The following is a 12961-nucleotide window of genomic DNA, read 5'->3' as shown; positions in this document are numbered from 1 at the left end:
AGCCTACTATTGTCGTCAAAATGAAATAAAAACCAGTAAAAATGTTAAATTGTGGCCTCCAGTTTGCTCTTACCTATCAAGAATATATATATATATATATATATATAAAAAAAAGGCTTTTAGACATGTTTTCACTAGTTATATTGCAGTCAAACTTTACCTCAATTTGATGGTTAAATGACTTGCTAAAGCATTTAAAAGTTTTTGGCCCTCCTTGATTAGTTTCTCATTTCTTAAGAGTAGTATTGGAAACTACTTTGGTCAAGTGAATGATTGTAAGGTGGTTTTTATTTAGAAATAATTCATGCAAGGCATAGATTTGTTATCATTTTCATATGGCCTGAGCCGATATGTTTTAATTTAGCATTGGTGATGGATAAAATTATTAGGGCCCAGCCGAATGGCGGACACCCTATAGTGATCAGTCTGTCCGTAACAAATCGTGTCCGCTCTATATCTAGAGAACCATTATGATTTCAAAGTTTATACTTGACATGTATATTAACCAACACCAGAGGGTGTGTCATAATGTATGTACAACTTCCTAGGTCAAAGGTCGAGGTCAAAAACTTTGGTTTTAGTTGACAACCCCATGTACTATGGTAAAGATCGTGTCCGCTCTATATCTTGAGAACCGTTATGATTTCAAAGTTTATACTTGATATGTATATAAACCAACACCAGAGGGTGTGTCATAATTTATGTACAACTTCCTAGGTCAAAGGTCAAGGTCAAAAACTTTGGTTTCATTTGACAACCCCATGTCAAATGATAAAGATACCAATTTTTTACCACACATTATTCACAGCGGGGCCCACAGAGATGGCTCCCATCTCAATGATATCTAGTTGATTCTAATATGATGTGCTTATTTCGCTTTGTAAACAACCGCATGATAAAATTCTCAATATATTTAGACTTAGCGTTGACTCAGAGATGTACATATTAATGGTAGTAATAGTAACTATTTACCTCCCACTTAAATCCACATGTATCGTAACCTATGTGCAAACAGTATGTGGATTTCGTTGTGTTCAAATTGAAAAAGAAACTACAAAAACTATTCTAATGCATAACAAAAAGAATTAATGCATAAGATCTTAAAAAATGTATAAAATCACATGGCCTGGGCCATGTGAAAATTTCCAACAAATCTATGGCTTGCATGAATTATTTCTTGAATATAACGGCCCAGACCATGTGAAAATGGTAACAAATCTATTGCTTGCATCAATTATTTAGATTGTAATAGCACAAATACGATAATTTAAAAAACTGAAACGAGGACAAGTATGCTGTGTGTGTGTGTGGCTGTTCTATTTTACCCCTTGTTAGAAAAAGCTAAAAATTTCCAATAAATCTCTAGCTTCCATGAATTATTTCTTATATATCCTCTAGAAAAAATGTGTTAATCCTTTTAATTCTCAACCCCAACACTTGCAACTTTTAATTTACATTTCATAAGCGTCCGTTAAATCTGTAGTTGACATTTTATAAATAAGGAGCCGCCATGCTGACTTGCTAGTGACTAATAAATGTGCAAATAATGCAATAGAATAGAAAATAAAACAACACAAATCTTTTTTTCCCTGATGGTTATTGAAGAAAATCTGCTGATCCTCACTATTATTAGTATTGCAAAATACCAAAATTGGTGGTTAAAACATTCAGATCACCACTTTTCGAGAAATGATAAAAACACATTTTCCTTTTTTGGAGCGTTCAAGTATCGGAATAACTTTCAGCTTGAGAGTTTCCATTTGTATGATACATAACGTTATTACGCCAGGGTCATTCATGGAATTTATTTTTTTTTTTTTTTTTTTTTTTTTTAATTTTATACATTTTTCCAAGTAATGCATTTATTCTATTTGTTATGCATTAGAATAGAAAAAACAGTTTTGAATTTTTTTTTCAATTTTAATTTTAACACAGTGAATTAGTGTTTGCACATAGGTCACAATGCATGCTGATTTTCGTGGAAGGTAAACTGCAACAGCCATAAATATGTACATCTCTGAGTCTCCGCTAAATATAGATATAACGAGAATTTTATCACGCTGTTGTATACAAAGCTAAAGCAGCACGTCAAACTTTTTTTACTGGAGAACTTGATAACTAAGTGTTAGATTTATCCAAGCTTTTAATGAAACGGAAATTCGGTCATTGATGATGGATTGTACGAATATTACTATTACATAACACTAGTTTTGTACTAATAAATACCTTTCTCTGTCAATGGACTTTAATTTTTCACTGGTTGCTCAGTTTTATGAAATGAATTCATTATGCTACTTGAAAGTGTTTTGGCCCATTGGTATTCTGAAAGGGCAAAGTCTCTTTGATAAGCAGTAAATCATTTATACTATAATTGACCAAATGATTACTAAAAATGCCATGATTTCAGTACCAAAAATACTTGAGATTTGTAGTAAACATCAGTTCTGTAAAGTAAATTTTGGAATCAAAATGGAAAGCGTTGATTAAAATTTCAATATAATAGGAACAAAATTTATATTATGTTGGTATTGAGAAAGCTTCATCTGTCTTTGTTGAAACAAACATTAACAATATAGTTTGGAAAGATAAAATCTCTATTCAAGAATTTCCAGATACTGTAATATATCATTATAAAGATTTATGAAAAAAAATTGAAAGTTTGCCATTGTAGACTATATGTCTTGTATTTTTAACAGCCTAAGAGGTTAATGTGTGGTTTGATTACCACAGAACTATTAAAACCAGATTAAAAACATAAATATGGCTTTCACTTAATCCTATATTTGCCATGAACTTTTTAAAATATGTGTGTTAATCTTTATAACCATTATAAACAATTCATCTTAAATGTCTGTTAATTTCAGTTGTTTCGGTTTCTTGGTCTGTTAAAAATATGGTAAAATAATCTGAAACACAAAGCAGTTTTTACATGACAATCTTTTTCGTCTAATTTAATGTAAATGGACCAAATTATGCATAAGTATATAGTCACTTGAGTTGTCGGTTGTAACACTATTAAATGATAAATTATTACGCAATTTCCCATTTTTCTGCAGTCATTAAATAATAGTCTGTTTAATATGCAAATTATGTAAACTTCAGTTGCGGAACTTCCTTATGGAAGAATTGAAAATTTAATTCAGTGGATCAAATGTTGTTTTGTACAATAAAGGAAGATAGCAATTTGTCATTGAAGTCAAACCTCAAATCAAAGGAGAATATATGATGTTGATGTGTAGCTAAAATGTTTAGGGTATGTGTTTAGTCTTTTGTAAGTTTTCTCTGTAATTATCTAAAAAATGTGTTGCATATATATATAAAAAAAAAAAAAACAGTATTTGAAGTTCACCTCTACATTTGGATTTATTTTTTATAAAGATGACATTTTTTATGCCCCACCTATGATAGTAGAGGGGCATTATGTTTTTCGGTCTGTGCGTCCGTTCGTTCGTCCGTCTGTCCCGCTTCAAGTTAAAGTTTTTGGTCAAGGTAGTTTTTGATGAAGTTGAAGTCCAATCAACTTCTTGAAACTTAGTACACATGTTCCCTATGATATGATCTTTCTAATTTTAATGCCAAATTAGAGTTATGACACCAATTTCATGGTCCACTGAACATAGAAAATGATAGTGCAAGTGGGGCATCCATGTACTATTCTTGTTAAGATGTACTGTGAACAGGATATGTTGCTGTTGGTCGCATTATTTAGTTTTTCCCTAAATGAATATCATATTTGATGTTCCCACTTAGAGTTTAATACAATGTTTTAGGCACAAATAACCTTTTGGAATTTATAAATTTTTTTTGTGCCCCCTCCGAAGCGGAGGAGGCATTAAGTTTTACCCTTATCCATCTGTCCGTACATTCCAAAATTGGTTTCCGTTCTCTAACTTAAGTTTGCCTCAACCAAATGTTATCAAACTTATACACAATGCTTATTACCACAAAACACAGATCAAGTTTTAATTTTGGTGGCGTCACTTTAACCGTTCTAGAGTTATGCCCTTTCCGTTCTCTAACTTAAGTTTGCCTCAACCAAATGTTATGAAACTTATACACATTGCTTATTATCACAATACACAGATCAAGTTTGAATTTTGGTGGCGTCACTTTTACTGTTCTAGAGTTATGCCCCTTTACAAATGGAAAAATTGCTAAATTTTTCATTTTTTTTCTTAAAATATCAATGATGTCATTGTTCAAGTAATTTTTATATGACCGCAAAAAAATTTGCGGTTGTTTATTGGTATCACGTCGTCGTAGTCAGCGTCGTCCTAAGACATTTGGTTTCCAGACAATAACTTTAGTAAATGTAAATAGAAATCTATGAAATTTAAACACAAGGTTTATAACCACAAAAGAAAGGTTGGGATTGATTTTGGGGGTTATAGTCCTAACAGTTTAGGAATTAGGGGCCAAAAAGGGGCCCAAATTAGCATTTTTCTAGTTTCCAGACAATAACTTGTGGAACGGTGTATGGATCTCTCTGAAATTATACCACAAGTTTCCATACCACAAAGGGATGGTTAGGATTGGCTTTGGGGGGTTATGGCTCAAACCGTTTAGGAATTAGGGGCAAAAAAGGGGGAAAAACAAGGGTTTCTTGGTAATTGGACAATTAAAAAAAAGTACAATGTTATGTTTGGATTACCTCCCTTACACTGCTTTTAAATTATGTATAAAGAAATGTTGTATTGTCTTGAGGTGATTAGCTGTCAATTTATTTTTTGAAGTTACTATTTAAAAATGCTGATTAAGGTATATTAATTTTAGCCATGATTATGTATGTAATTTTCTATTTTAAGACTTTTATGATGTATTTAAATGGGTAATTATGGTTGCAAACTCCATTCGAAATTTGAATTGAGATTATGACCATATCTTGAGGGAAAGAATTTTTTTTTTTTTTGGAAAAATGGGGGGGGGGGGGGGGGGGGATAATTTTTTCTCATTTCAGATTAAAAAGAAAATTTCTTCAAAAAAAAGGGGGGGGGGGGTAAAAAAAAAAAAATTTTATTTGGGGGGGGGGGTCAATTCGCAACAGCATAGTGTATTGCACAAAAGCAAGAAATTGAATATAAATTCAAATCATATAACCAATTCTAAGTTCTTTGACTACAGTTATTCTGTGTCAGAAACCTATTATGTGTCAAATATTTAATTACAGACCTGTATCAAGCGCGAATATTGTGTCCATTTTTGCCCCAACTGTTCAGGGTTGGACCTCTGCAGACATATCCAGCTGCGCTGGGCGAAGCAATTTATTAAAATTGGAATTCTTCCTTTGTCCATTATTATAGTTAAATCAACTACAATCAATGCTTTATACAATGCAATGTTTAATTTTGATCAAGATCAAGTTGAATTTGGGTAGTGTCACTTTAACCATTATTGAGTTATGCCCCATTATAAATCGAAAAATTGCAAAATTTTTAGTTTCCGTTCTGTAACTTAAGTTTGCCCCAATCAAACATGAAACCTATACACAATACATATTACCACAAAACTAAGATCAAGTACAAATTTGGGTAGCGTCACTTTTATTGTTCTTGAGTTATGTCCCTTTATAATGTTGTATGCAAGCGGGGGCATATCTGTGTCCATGGGGACACATTCTCTATTTATTTATTATATGAGAGAAGGTCAAAGTGGGACCCAAAACTCTCTAATGTAAAACATTTATTAGGGCCCCGCCGAATGGTGGACACCCTATAGTGATCAGTCTGTCCGTCCGTAACAAATTGTGTCCGCTCTATATCTAGAGAACTGTTATGATTTCAAAGTTTATACTTGACATGTATATTAACCAACACCAGAGGGTGTGTCATAATGTATGTACAACTTCCAAGGTCAAAGGTCAAGGTAAAAAACTTTGGTTTTAGTTGACAACCCCATGTCCTATGGTAAAGATTGTGTCCGCTCTATATCTTGAGAACCGTTATGATTTCAAAGTTTAAACTTGACATGTATATAAACCAACACCAGAGGGTGTGTCATAATTTATGTACAACTTCCTAGGTCAAAGGTCAAGGTCAAAAACTTTGGTTTCAGTTGACAACCCCATGTCCAATGATAAAGATACAAATTTTTTACCACACATTATTCACAGTGGGGCCCACAGAGATGGCTCCCATCTCAATGATATCTACTTTTCTTTCAATTATTTTACTTGTTTTTCTTTCACTGATCATTTGTTTCTTTTCTTTAAAATTTTTTTTTCTTAAATATGTACTTGGTCAACTAGAAATAAAGTGATAGACAATTATGCTTATAGTTTTAAAGTTATATTTATTACTGTAAAAGTAAGAAAAAATAGATCTGTTAAATGAAATGATATTTATTTTTAAAGATATTGAAAAAAGGTGTTTATAATGCAGACTTTGAGCTAATATAACATTTATTGATAACTATATAAGAATTTAGGTAAGTGTTGATAGCTGCAACCATTTCTAAAAATAGACAAAAATTTAAATGAATAGCAAAAAATTCTGAAAAACTCTTTTAATTGGCAAGTGGAGTCATTATTCCCTATAAATGTGCCTCAATGCAAGGAATCCAATTTGGTTAGTAAGTCATATATATAAATGGCTCTACTAAAGAAGTTGTTTAAACTGGGGAAAATAAATTTTATACAAAACCCTGAAAATTGAACCACATCTCTTATAATGTCTTAACTTAGAAAAAAAGCCATTTGACATATATATCCAAGTTTAAGAAATGGAAAAAAGAATTGAAGGAGAAAGTGTGATAATGCACCATAAATTAAGATAAACACAGTCTTATAGTAGATAATCTAGTATGCAGAGTAGAGAAATCATAACTGTCATTGGTGGACATTAATATTTCATTTAAAACTAAGAAGATCTAGTATGATTGCCAATTAGAAAACCCTCCACCAAATGATGTAGAAGTTAGCAACTAAAGGTCACCATATGGTATATAATATATCAGTGACCGCCGTGGATTGTAAACTTGGAATTGATAGTAAATAACAAATACACTTTATTTATAGTATATGTATGTTCATAGTATACAGAAAAACGGAAAACAAAAAATAACTGACTTTGGAAAAAAAGGGGAGGGCTAAAAAAAATTGTCCTGTCACCAAGTACCTATGACTTTTGATACCTTTTCTGAAATGCTCAAGTCATAAAATCTTTTACAAAAATTCATCCTACAACAGTTTACATACTTTCAACCACTCTCTAAATGCCCACGATTTTGCGGATGTGTTCTAGTTTAATTTAATTTGGAACACAGCATTTTATTTCAAAATAGCCAGTGGCCATTTTTGTTTTAATATCTTGATTAGGATATAATGAAATCTTACCCTTGTGGTCATTCGTGCGTAGTTACTTAGTACACAGAAAAAGTATGTACTATGAAAATTAGAAGGCAAATTCAAGCAATTTGATTGGACGAGAAGTTGTAAGTATGTGCTAAAAAACTGCAATGCCTTTTCTTTGTTTGCTACAGATAGTTAGACCTTAGTAAAAATTAGTGACATATACCAGATATTACAGTATGTCAACTTTTGATTCTTTGAATTCCAGTAATAGAAATGAATCTCTGCATTTTCACCACACTTTAACATGCAGTGCACAACTTTATATTTTTTTCTTCCAGTTTCAATGGACTATGTTTTCTCTTGACCCATTTTCTCTGTGTGTATAGGTGAAATATTTCTTTTACAAGCCCTTTTTAGCTCACCTGGCCTAATGGGCCAAATTTTACCATTTTTTTTCATTTTTGCCTTTTATCTTGAAAACTAAATAATAGATACAGAGAAACATTAAATACCAAAAATGATCAGCAAGACAAGTTCTACAAATAAGTTCACTTTGTATAAATCGTCAGTCGACTCCTTATTAGGATTATTGCCCTTTGATGATGATTTTTACCAATTTTTTGCGTTTTTTTCTTATTTCTTAAAAATTATCATAGATAGATAGAAACTTCACTAAGCAAAAATGATCGTCAAGAAAAGATCTACAATTAAGACAACTTGGAGGAAATTGCCCGACAACTCCTTATTGGAGTTATTGCCCTTTAATGACGATTTTTACCTTTTTTTTTTTGGCATTTTGCCTTATATGATAAAAATTTTAAAAGATAAATAGACACTTTAAATAACAAAAATGATCAGCAAGGCAAGATCTACTATCAAGTCAAATTTTTTCCAACATAGTTAGTAGACTGTCACTCTTTATAGGAGTAACTGCCCTTAAATGAAGATCTTTTTTACCCTCTTTTGTGTTTTGAGCAAAAACTAATGAAGATAGATAGAAACTAAACAGACTAAATGATCAGCAATACAAGATAAACAAAACATAGATTTTTATACGCCCGTTTACGGGACGTATTATGGTATACTGTTGTCCGTCTGTTCGTCGTCAACATGTCGGACATTAACTCAAAAATGCTTTAACCAATTTGCATAAAACTTTGGTGAATTGCTTATATCTATTGACGTGAGCTCCCTTTCGTTTTTTATAAAATTTAGATTTTACGTTTCCGAGTTATGGGGTCTTATTCATTAAAAAAAGGGGGATTTTCCAGTTTTCGGACAATAAGTCAGGAATGCTTTCACCAACTTGCAAGAAATTGTGGTGAATTGTTTATATCTATTGACATGAGTTCCCTTTTGATTTTTATAAATTTTAGATTTTACGTTTCCGAGTTACAGGGTTTTATTCATAAAAAAAGGGGGGATTTTCCAGTTTTCGGACAAAAAATCAAAAATACTTTCAGCAATTCTTATGAAACTTTGGTGAATTGTTTGTATGTATTGATATAAGCTCCCCTTAGAATTTTATAAATTTTACACTTTACATTTCTGAGTTATGGGGTTTTATTCATTAAAAAAAGGGGTGATTTTCCAGTTTTTGGACTCATAAATGCTGTCACCAATTCTCATGAAACTTTGGTGAATTGTTTATATCTATTGATGTAAGCTCCCTTTTTATTTTCATAAATTTCTAATATGACATTGAGAATTAATTGAACTTTATTTGTTCATAGTCTGACAACAGATTTACCAAGTATTGCACAACAGCAAGAAATCTTTAATTGAATATAAATTCAATTCATATAACCAATTTCAAGTTCTTTGACTACATTTATTCAGAAACCTATAATATGTCAAATATTTAATTACAATCCAAATTCAGACCTGAATCAAGCTTGAATATTGTGTCCATTTTTACCCCAACTGTTCAGGGTTGGACCTCTGCGGGCGTATCTAGCTGCGCTCAGCGAAGCAGTTTATTGTCATGAATTCTATTGTCATCTACAATGTCTGAGAGTGGCCTTTGTTGAATATGCACATAGACCAAGGTGAGCAACACAGGCTCTTTAGAGCCTCTAGTTTACTGTAATTTTCACAAATTAAGTAGCATTATTTGAACATTAAATAAATCAAATTATTTTTTGAAATGAATCGTTCCTTGGTCTACATTACATAGAGCTGTTAGACTAACATGCAACAGCTTTTTCCCTCAAATTACACTGTGAAAATATATTTATAAAGGAATATGGTTAAATCAGTAGGTATGAAATTCACATTTGCTATTTATGTTTTTCACTTGAATGATTTTTTTTAACATTTTGTCTCAAAAATAAATGATGTAATAAACTGTATCAAAACTGGTTCAGTTATAGATAAAAACTGGACATCTGTCTCAAAAATAAATGATGAAATGTAGATTATATAAACTAGATCAGAGAGAGAAAAAAACAGGACATTCCCCAGACTTTGCTTTGTACCATCTTTTTTTACTGTTATTGCTTATTCAATTTACAGTGAGAGTGTTTGAAAAGATTCTTTCCAAATTCAGTAGCTATGCACACTGTAGGCATCCAAATACCTGGTTACACTGTAAGCATCTAAATACCTGGTTACACTGTAGGCATCTAAATACCTGGTTACACTGTAGGCATCTAAATACCTGGTTACACTGTAGGTATCCAAATACCTGGTTACACTAGGAATCTAAATATCTGGTTACACTGTAGCCATCCAAATATCTTGTTTCACTATAGGCATCCAAATACCTGGTAACACTGTAGACATCCAAATACCTGGTTACACTGTAGACATCCAAATACATGGTAACACTGTAGACATCCAAATAACTGGTTACACTGTAGACATCCAAATACCTGTTTACAGTGTAGACATCCAAATACCTGGTTACACTGTAGACATCCAAATACCTGGTTACACTGTAGACATCCAAATACCTAGTTACACTGTAGACATCCAACTACCTGGTTACACTATAGGCATCCAAATACCTGATTACAGGGTAGATGTAGGCATACAAATACTTGATTATACTGTAGACATCTGAATACCTGGTTACACTAGACATCCAAATACCTGGTTACACTGTAGACTTCCAAATACCTGGGAACACTGTAGACATCCAAATGCCTGGTTACACTGTAGACATCCAAATACTAGGTAACACTGTAGACATCCAAATGTGGTTACACTGTAGCCATCCAAATACCTGGTTACACTGTAGACATCCAAATACCTGGTTACACTGTAGACATCCAAATACAGGGTTACACTGTAGATGTAGGCATACAAATACTTGATTATACTGTAGCCATCTGAATACCTGGTTACACTATAGGCAACCAAATACCTGGTTACACTGTAGACATCCATATGTGGTTACACTGTAGACATCCAAATACCTGGTTACACTGAAGGCATCTAAATACCTGGTTACACTATACACTATAGGCATCCAAATACCTGGTTACACTGTAGGCATCCAAATACATGGTTACACTGTAGATGTAGGCATCCAAATACTTGATTATACTGTAGCCATTTAAATACCTGGTTACACTATAGGCAAACAAATGCCTGGTTACACTGTAGACATCCAAATACCTGGTTACACTGAAGGCATCTAAATACCTGGTTACACTGAAGGCATCTAAATACCTGGTTACACTGAAGGCATCTAAATACCTGGTTACACTAGACATCCAAATACCTGGTTACACTATAGGCATCCAAATACTTGTTTATACTGTAGCCATCCAAATACCTGGTTACACTATAGGCAAACAAATACCTGGTTACACTGTAGACATCCAAATACCTGGTTACACTGTAGCAGATAGTTTATAAATAAGATGATAAGATATTTTTTGGTTACACTGAAGGCATCTAAATACCTGGTTACACTGTAGACATCCAAATACCTGGTTACACTGAAGGCAGCTAAATACCTGGTTACACTAGACATCCAAATACCTGGTTACACTGTATGCATCTAAATACCTGGTTACACTGTAGCCATCCAAATATCTGGTTATACTGTAGGCATCCAAATACCTGGTTACACTGTAGACATCCAAATGTGGTTACACTGTAGCCATCCAAATACCTGGTTACACTATAGTGGTTACACTATAGGCATACAAATACCTGGTTACACTGTAGCAGATAGTTTATAAATAAGATGATTATGTATTTTTTAGGACAAAAACATGGAATGGACCTGAAGACCAATCTGTTGTTCTGCATGTTGACTGGCTTAGTTCAGTAGATTGGTTTCAGCTGCCTATACCCCTGCTATGATGTACAGTACATTGGTTTTAGCTGCCTATACCCCCTTCTATTATAAAGCCTTCACATTCAGTCATTCAGACCCTTGTCTGCAGTGACTTGGGTAATTGTGGAACTATGTGAAAAAAAAACAGATTAGGTTAAAATCTTGCAATTAATTATATTTTGTTAAAGTGCCTTAATATGAAATGAAAATTTCTTCTTCTATTTCTGACAGTTTGAGTTGAAATAAGTAGGAAAGCAATGTCAGGTCACTTCCATAGTTGAAATAAGTAGGAAAGCAATGTCCGGTCATTTCCATAGTATCTATGTTCTATTACATACTTAAAAACTGATCTTCTGAAAAATTAGAATTTTCTGCTTTATAAGATATTATTGCTTTTGGTTTTGTTTCCTGTTTTGTCAAGATATATTATTCAATTTATCCATTAAAACTGTATGTGAATAAAATCACAGCGACAGCTGGTTTGATGCATTATGTTAAAGACTAAAAATAAAAATAACAAACGAAAGATATGTACACATTTGGTATTTTACTTGCTTTATTTTTGCTGGTTCAATACAAGATTCTGAAATAGGTTGTTAAAAAAACCTATTTTAATAATAATTATCAGTTTTGTCTTAAAGCATATAAATAAACAACAGCTTTAGACAAATTACATAATACAATATAACAATTTTTTTAACAATTAAAAGGTTTTGCTGCACTCGTCTGAGATATGTAGGCCAGCAGTTTGGGAGCTATTACTTATGTAGAAAGTGTTCTTTCTTAACATGCAGTGTCTACATTACAGATTTTACCCTTCTTAACATGCAGTGTCTACATTATAGATATTACCCTTCTTAACATGCAGGGGCCTCGATGGCCGAGTTGTCTAAGTAGTTACTACTGTAATCACTAGCCAGTCAACACTGAGGTTGTGAGTTCAAACCCCGTTCGTGCGGGTGCACTTGACTCCAATCTTAATTGACTAGGATTGTCAGTTTTCCTATCGAAAGTCGTGGTTTTCTCCGGGCACTCCGGCTTCCTCCACTGGCCGCCATGAAATAGCCCAAAAGCGGTGCTTAAAAGTGGCGTTAAAACACCAAAACTCAATCAATCTTAACATGCAGTGTCTACATTATAGATTTTACCCTTCTTAACATGCAGTGTCTACATTATAGATTTTACCCTTCTTAACATGCAGTGTCTACATTATAGATTTTACCTTTCTTAACATGCAGTGTCTACATTATAGATTTTACCCTTCTTAACATGCAGTGTCTACATTACAGATTTTACCCTACACGTCAATTAAGGTTTCATATCAAACTTTTTCGTTGGAGATTTTATCCAAAGAAATATTTTTTCTTAGTTTATGAAATGAT

The 12961-nt window shown here is 32.8% G+C and overlaps 1 protein-coding gene and 1 long non-coding RNA gene across 5 annotated transcripts in view; one reads left to right on the top strand and one right to left on the bottom strand.

Annotated features, from left to right (window-relative positions):
• The window catches only part of LOC127702141 (uncharacterized), a 102180-nt gene that overhangs the window by 76585 nt on the left and 12634 nt on the right, over positions 1 to 12961 (top strand). The window lies entirely within an intron of this gene.
• On the bottom strand, positions 10172 to 11508 carry LOC127702188 (uncharacterized). Of its 4 annotated transcripts, none has more exons than XR_007982305.1 (3): positions 11254 to 11508; positions 10515 to 10936; positions 10172 to 10242 (listed from the first exon to the last, which is right to left on the bottom strand). It is a non-coding gene; the product is annotated as an uncharacterized LOC127702188 (long non-coding RNA). The 4 variants fall into 4 exon arrangements; XR_007982306.1 differs by having other exon boundaries at positions 10515 to 10734; XR_007982307.1 differs by having other exon boundaries at positions 10515 to 10541; positions 10964 to 11292.

This window comes from Mytilus californianus, unplaced genomic scaffold (assembly GCF_021869535.1).
Source record: "Mytilus californianus isolate M0D057914Y unplaced genomic scaffold, xbMytCali1.0.p SCAF_5, whole genome shotgun sequence".
NCBI lineage: Eukaryota > Metazoa > Mollusca > Bivalvia > Mytilida > Mytilidae > Mytilus > Mytilus californianus.
Note: the sequence above shows the minus strand (reverse complement) of the source record. Positions and strands in the feature narration are given on the sequence as shown.